This window comes from Gekko japonicus, unplaced genomic scaffold, assembly GCF_001447785.1.
Source record: "Gekko japonicus isolate JY-2015 unplaced genomic scaffold, Gekko_japonicus_V1.1 scaffold713, whole genome shotgun sequence".
NCBI lineage: Eukaryota > Metazoa > Chordata > Lepidosauria > Squamata > Gekkonidae > Gekko > Gekko japonicus.
The window spans coordinates 831,922-840,213 of NW_015172026.1; positions in this window are offsets into that span (position 1 = coordinate 831,922).

Here is an 8,292-nt window from a genome sequence, read left to right on the forward strand (position 1 = left end):
GTGAGCTAGCTCACACTAACTCAGCTTAGAGAGAACATTGCTCACAGGGTGTCTGTTGTGGGGAGGGGAAGGGGAAGGAGATTGTAAGCCGCTCTGAGACTCCTTCGGGTAGCGGAGGGGGGGGGAGTATAAATCCAGTCTCCTCTTCTCTTCTCCTTCATAATTTAACCAAAATACTATCGCCTCAATTCAGTTAGTTTAGCTCCTAGGGAGAGTTCAGGTTTGATTTCATCTAGAATTCACTTATTTGGCAGTCCATGGTATCCGTAAAACTCTCCTCCAACACCATATTTCAAAGGAATCGACTGTCTTCCTGTCAGTTTTTTTCGCTGTCCAACTTTCACACCTGTACATAGTAATGGGAAATACTAAAGAATGAGTTATCTTGATCTTAGTCTCCAGTGACACATCCTTACATTTAAGGATCTTTTCTAGCTCCTTCATGGCTGCTCTTCCCAGTCTCAGTCTCCTTCTGGTTTCTTGGTTTGCAGACTCTCTTGGGCAGCCCCATGTGGAGTCCCATCTTTTGCACAGCTTTGCTTTGCCTTTTGATTTTTTTGCAGTGTGATCGCTTACTCTCTTACAGCTTAACTTCAGTCACACAGCGCAGATCCTTGTGCTGTGGCGGCAGATGCTGCCAAAACAACATTTATAAAAATCTGCACAGCCAATCGAATCTCCAGTAGCCAATCAGAAGCTTTGCTGGGCAAAAGCCCCACCCACTCCCTTAAAAACACTTGGCACGTGCCAGAAAAAGTGTCAATGAGCACCCAGGCACCATGTTGGGGGCCCCTGCTCTAGGGAGTGGTGGGGTTGTCCCCCAAAGAGCAACAAGGCTCACCCCACTTAATTTCCACCCATTAGATCTAATCTTGCAATCCGGAGCAAGAGAGAATAGATCCACTCCATCTTCTACATGACAGCCCTTCAAATACTTGAAGACTGCAATCATGTCCCCTCTAAGCCTTCTCTTTCCCAGGCTAAACAGACCCAACTCTTTCGGCCTTTCCTCATAAGACTTGGATTCCAACCCTCTCACCATCCTGGTTGCCCTCTTCTGGACACGCTCGAGTCGTTTAATTTCGTCACTGTTTTCTGCCAGTCATGTGGTGACATTTACATATCTCAGACTGTTAATGTCCCTTCCACCAATTTGCACTCTACCTTCATTTAAAACCGATTCAGCCAGTTTGGTGTAGTGGAGAGCCAGTTTGGTGTAGCGGCTATCTGGCTCACACGAGCAACAGTCAAGATGGCCGCCATGAGTGAAACGATGACTGCATGTCAGGATTTCAGTCAGTCACCATACAGGCTGAGAATAAACTAGAAATCTACTTTTTTATGGGTGAGGGGCCCTAGTGGTCTCAGGCCTAAAAGACCAATAGGGACCCTGGGTGATGACATATAGCCAGTTTGTTAGACCAGTGGTTAAGCAGATGACCGAAGCGGTGGTCGACCTGAGAGGAAGGAAACAAAACCAATCTGCAGCTAGGCTCGGCTCCTTTCCCACAAGTGCTTAATTGGATGAAATGTAGTTAATTAGGAGCCAGTACCAAGCTTCTTGACTCCCTTCTGCAGCTGGGTATTATCTGCAGTTTCACAAGGTCAGCTTGCTCTGTCTCTGTAAGGCAGTTTCTGAACTGTATTAACCCACAAGTAGGCCACATTTGAAGCCTGAACCAAACTTTGAAACAGACAAGGAATTTTAGGGAATTATTTTTTTCACACCCTCCCACGGGTCTCTAGAGCCTGTTCACATAGAGTTGCCAGCCTCCAGGTGGGGCCTGGAGATCTCTCGCTTTTACAACTGATCTCCAGCTGACAGAGATCAGCTCCCCTGGAGAAAATGGCTGCGTTGAAGGGTGGACTCTATGGCCTTGTACCATGCTGAGGCCCCTCCCCTCTTCAAACCCCGCCCTTTCCTGGATCCACCCACAAAGTCTCCAGGTATTTTCCAACCCAGAGCTGGCAACCTTATGTTGACATGTTATAGCGAACACACATACTTCCTATATGTGTGTGCATACATCTGTTCGTACGAAATAGCCAATGCGAGTTCACTTTACAAATAAAACTGGGGACCAGTACCTGGATAAAGGTATGGTTTCAGTCACACATTCAGCTGTATGTGCATTGAATGTAACGTGAGAAATACTCAGTGCACATACAAAGAAAAAATCAAGTGTATGCTGTATATGGATTGTTATGCGTGTTCATTATAACTTGTCAACATGGCTGCTGGGTTCAGGGGAAGGGCCATGGCTCAATGGGAGAGTATCTGCTTTGCATGCAGAAGGTCCCAGGTTCAATCCCCGGCATCTTCAGTTAAAAACAACGAAAGTAGGTGATGTGAAAGACCTCCACCCAGAGACCCTGGATAGCTGCTGCCAGTCTGAGTAGACAATACCTTGATAGACCAGGGGTCTGACTCAGTTGAAGGCAGCTTTGTATGCTTAAATCTCTGAGTGAGGAATGGCTGTGTCTTACCTCTAATGCATGCACATGGACTTGAAGGCAACATGCAATGCGTGGCCTCCCATTTGGCACCCTGCAGCTGCTGAGATCTATTGCAAAATGCAAACAACTGAAATCAGACTTGAGTACAGTTCTAATTTTCTGGAATATCTTTAATTAAAAGAGTTGTCACCCTCTTGGCTTTTAAATGGGGAAGACAGGCCATTGCAGAGTAAATGAGTGCAGCACTGAGCCAGGTGGTGAAGAGCCTTCCCAATATTGGACAGAGAAGGGTTAAGATTCAAGCAATCTATAACGTTTTTGTCCCACACTTTCTCCAATGAACTCAGGGCAGCATACATGATTCTCCCATCTTCCGTTTATCACAATAATCCTGCAAAGTAGGTCAGTTTAAGATGAGGGTACTGTGTGGGAGGACTGTGTCTGGGAGTTTGTGGGTGAGTTTTGATTGTTGCAGAGTCCTGGCTGCTTGAGATAGGGTGAGAAAGGGTCATTGTTTGACTGTAATCGAGTGCCTGGGTGAATTTGAATAGCTGCTGGCCGCACCCTCTGCTGGGGGAGGCTTCTATTTAAGGCAGCACCTGCTGGCGAAATGTCAGGTCTTAGAATGCCATGCATCCTGGAAAATCTACAACAACTAATGAACTGTTCTCTGTCGCCTGGAGTTCAGTTGTAATCCCAGGAGATCTCCAGCCACCACCTGGAGGCTGGCAACCCTACAGCACAAACTCCAGTAGATGCCAGGTAGGCTACCATAAGTGAAGAAACAGCCAATGGAGGCGAAGCTGTTACCAGGCAACGGCTTTTCATCCTAGGGGAATGGAATTGAGAGTTCAGTACTTCATCCCAAACATTTCATGGTAGATCTTAAAACGACTGAATCCGTGACCTTGTTTTATGACCCTGAGTCTGCATTTGCTTGGCCTTCACTCCTGCCCCCCACCAGAAAACAATATCACACCAGGATTCACCATGATCTCAATATCTCATCTCTTTTTAAAAACAGAACAAAAAGTATTTATGTTCTGCCTCTCAGGCTGACAGCAGGCCTCCAGAATGGCTCTCGCAGAGCCATTAAAGATACAGATTTGCATAATTAAAAAAAAAATCTTTTTAGCAATGACCATTACTGTTCGTGATGACCAACTGGGGCACACTGATGTGAAATATTCCCTCCTCAGTCCTTAGCGGTTCCTTCCCTATCTTGTCCCTTTGCGGAACTGCATACGATCATTTCCTTTCTGAGCATATACATGAGATCTTCTGTTGCTCCAAAGAGTAACCAAAGACATAAAAATGAATGCGTCGGCTTTTCAAAATGCACGTCTATGGTGCCACTTCTCCAGGATTCCCTCGGCTGGGTCAGTGATAGCAGTTCTCCATCCATAGTCACCACAGCATTACTACTTTGTGAATATTTACAAGTAAAGAGTTGACTTGATGTCTAACCTAAAAACTAGGGTTGCCAAGTCCGGACTTACCTGCCGGCGGGGGACTTTGGGTTTGCTCCCGGCGCGTGCGCGTGTGAAGCGTGCACGCTCCGCATGTATGTCACAGGGAAGTGATGTCATGACGCCGGGCACGCTGGGGGCGGGGCACAGCCATTTGAGGGGAAAACTCTATGTTTCCCCCTCAAATGGCTGTGTCCCGTCCCCAGCGTGCCCGGCGTCATGACGTCACTTCCCTGTGACGTGCACGCGGGGGTGGGGTTTCCCCCGGGGCCCGATTCCGCGGGGGCGGAAATCGGGCCTCCAAAGCGGGGGGAAATCCGTCCCCCGGGGGGATTTGGCAGCCCTACTAAAAACTGATGTGCAAAGGAGGTGAGTGACACGTCTCGTCAATCTATAGCCTTCTGCTGAAAATCAAATGCAAGCCCAGGAGGAAAAAATGATTACGATGGTATAAGGCTCTTGGCTAGGAATTACATGAGGGGATATGAAAAGTCCTGAATTCACAGGGTCCTATTCTCCTGCCCCCAAATATTTGCCTATTGAGAGAAAAAAACTAATGACAATTATTTACCAGTGGTAACCAGTGGGAGACTAGGGAGGGACATGGAGAGGAGTGGTCACAGTGTGACATCACTTCCGGGTTTTTCCCCAGAAGTCATGTCACACCGTTGTCCCAAAGGCCATTTGAAAAATCTCTTCTCCTGCCGCTGCTCAGAGGCTAGGGTTCCAGGTCCCTCCTGGTAACCGATGGGGGTGGTGTGGGGGACTTACCAGGAGCAGCAGGGAAGACTTGCCTTCATACAGGGAGATCTGTATGACCGCGTGACCTGGAAGTGATGTCATCATTTCCAGGATATCAGGAGGACACTCTGGTATTTGGGGAAAAAAATATGGTAGAAGCCAGTTTATGGCTTCTGGGAAATATGGTAGAAGCCAGTTTATGGCTTCTATGATGCTGGATCTCTCTCTTTTTATGGGTGAGTCCCCCCCCCCGCTGGCAGCTGATCAGTAGTGGGGAAGTGGTGTCTGGGAGCGGGGGAACCCCACCTTCACCATCATCTGGCAACCCTGTAAGGGGCTGGCAAACCTATGTAGGGGAAAAGAAAAAGTGGATCCGGATCTAAGTGGATCCGGCTCTGCATTTGAACTGACTTTTCTCCTGAAATATGCCTCAGTGTGATGAATTAGACAAGACTGTCGGATCACGGCTGCGGAGACCCTAGTTCAAATCCTCTCTCAGGGTGATCTTGGGCCAGATATTGCCTCTGTTTCTCTTATCTCACAGGGTTGGTGTGAGGGTAGGGTTGCCAGCTCTGGGTTGGGAAATACCTGGAGATTTTGGGGGTGGAGCCTGGGGAGGGTGGGGTTTGGGGAGGGGAGGGACCTCAGCAGGGTACAATGCCATAGAGTCCGCCCTCCAAAGCAGCCATTTTCTCCAGGGGAACTGATCTTGGTCATCTGGAGATCAATTGTAAAAGCGGGAGATCTCCAGGTGCCAGCTAGAGGTTGGGAACCCTAAGTGCGGGTAATGTGGAGGAGGGGAGGGTGTGCTGGCTCTGGCCGGTCGCCACAAATACAATATACTTAAGCTAGGTGCAAACTCCAAATCAAGCCAAGAAACAAGTGCCAGGAGCGAGGAGCAGAGGCTGGCAGCCGGGACAAGGTCCAAGATTGCCTGGTTGCATCCGCACCGAGGCAGGTGAGCCTGGCTGCTTATAACCGGGCCCTCCCTTCCCTGGGAGGCAACCTGCAAAGACTCACAGCAGAGGTCTGGCACTCCTCCTTCTCTCCTGCATGTCCAGATGCTGGTGTGCCCTGCCTCTGGGACATTCTGGTGAGCGTGGTGGGGACTCTGGCCTCGAGGTGTCTCCAACTGGGGGTGCCGGGCCAGGCTCTGGACCAGACTCTCCCTCCGACTGCACCTCTGGCTCTTCGCCTTGCTGCACCTCCTGCGCAGATGCTGGGGCCTCTTCTCCCTCAAGGGCTGGCAAAGGTTCCTCTTCTGGGCTGACTCTGGAGGAGGCTGGGTTGCTCCATCCTTGTCTGAGGAATAGTCGGCCTTGGCTGAGCCAGGACCCATGACAGAGGGCCTCGTATGCCATTCTTAGCTCCTTAGAGGAGGGGCAGAATAAGAATATGATAGGTTCCATAGCAGGCAGGAAGCCAGAACTTTAATCAATATAGGGTCAACAGCCTCCAGGTGGTGAATGGTGATCTCCAGGGGTCATTTCGTAGAGAAAGAGGTGCAGGAGCTCATTAGCATAACTCATTAGCATAACTTATTTGCATATGCCACACCCCCTGACATCACCGGAAGGGTATCAGAAGGCAACACCCACCGCTCAGGCTCCACTGGACTGTTTTGGATTGCTAGCTATTGGGGGGGCGGGATGTGTAGATCTGTCCTCACAGAGGAGGGAGAGCTTGTACCTGAATAAAAATTGGTCTTAAAGGTGCCACTGGACTGTTTTGGACCTGTTGGCTCTGCAACTTACCTGGCTTCTTCTTGCTCTGACTGAGGGCTGCTGGGAGCAGGGGGTGGGGCTTGTTGCATGTGCCCGCCCCCTGGGCTCTTTACTGCCGGAGCTCCGCTCCTGTGCGCTCCCGCTGGAAACTCCTGCAGGAAATGACCCCTGGTGACCTCCCAGAATTACAACTGGTCTCCAGCTGTCAGAGATCAGTTCTTCTGAAAATGGCTGCTTTGGTAGTTGGTCTCTGTGGCATTATGCCCTGCAGAAGTCCCTCCCCTCTCCAAACCCCACCTTCCCCAGGGTCCACACCCCAACTTTCCAGGTATTTCCCAACCCAGAGCTGGTAATGCCATGGATGAATGGAGTTCTTGGTTAACTACATTTATTTGATTTTTATTTTTCCATTGATGCCTTCCCACATTCCCTTTCAGCAGCCATGTCCCGGGACCAGGTCGAGTCGATGGTGAAGACGGTGGAGACCCTGCTGGCTGAGGCGGAGCAGCTGAAGAACTGCTGCCGGCGCCAAAACGAGGACGTTAAGCTGATGATGGAAGAGCTGCAGCGGGAGAATCAGGAACTCGTCCGGAATTACGAGCAGGCCGAGCAGGAGATGGAGGCCGTGCGGAAGGTCCTGAGCGAGCTGATGGACGCCAAGATAGCCTTTGAGGCTCGCGAGAGACAAGTCCGCAAGCTCAGCAAACAGCTGTGAGACCCACCCCTGGACTTCCTCGTCTTTCTGGGTCAGACCCACCATTTTGTTCCACAGCTAGAAATCTCCACTTCGGCTGCTTCCCTTGCCTGATCTATCACCTGTCACAACCACATGGACACCTCCCTTTGTCCTCGGCAGTTTCTGGTGCCCAAACGAACGGGAGGATCTTCCTCATCACCGTCAATTCCATCCTCTGTGTGGCCTCATGTCGCAACCAGTGTTCCCTCTAAGCTGAGTTAGTGTGAGCTAGCTCACAGTTTTTCAGCCTCCAGCTCACAGATTTTTGTCTTCGCTCAGGAAGGAGGGCTCTAGAGCCAACTAATTTATGCAGTAGCCAAATTGCTTGCTCACAAATTTCATGCCAGTAGCTCACAGAGTAGAATTTTTGCTCACAGGACTCCACAGCTTAGAGGGAAACATTGGTCGTAACCCCCCCTCTGGAAGCCATCTTGTGGTCACTGCACAGTCACTCCTGCGGTCTCGACTCCCTTAGCGAACACCTGCTCACAAAATCCTCACCGGTTTCATCACTGCCTGCTTAGCAGTCATCGAGACTTGCTTCTCTTTTCACACTCTGATTGTTTTCCGCCGGAATGTATTAATGTCAATTTTCGTGTGTGTTCGCAGAGGACGGTACCCAGTCAACTTTGCAGTCATTATCCCATGGCTCATAGGCTCTCGTGGTGTTCATAATTGCGTTAGATGTAGCTCGGTCTTCAATCCTGTTAGTTTCCCCAGCAACCTGAGCTTTCAGCCTCCTTAAGAGTGTTTATTACCTGTAGTGTGGTCAGACAGGGCTGGCTCCGTGTCCTATCCTGATGATCCAATTTCCTTGGTATTCGTGCAATTTCTTAGCCATTTTGAACGGTCTCAGAGGCCCGACATAGGCGTTGTGCTGTTTTTTTTGTGCGACTAGTGTCTTGGATGCTGCTGTAGGAAATACTTCTTTATGCAGTGAGTGATTAAAATGTGGGATTCGCTGCCAGAAGGTGTAGTAATGGCCACAGGTACAGATAGCTGTAAAAGAGGATTAGACAGATTCATGGTGGCTATCAGTGGCTATTAGCCAGGGTGACTAAAGGGAAACGTCAAGTTCAGAGGCTGCCAATCTCTAAATCCCAGAGCTGGGAGGCAACCTCAGGGGAAGGCTTCGGCCTCTCTGACCTGTTGTTGGCCCTCCAGA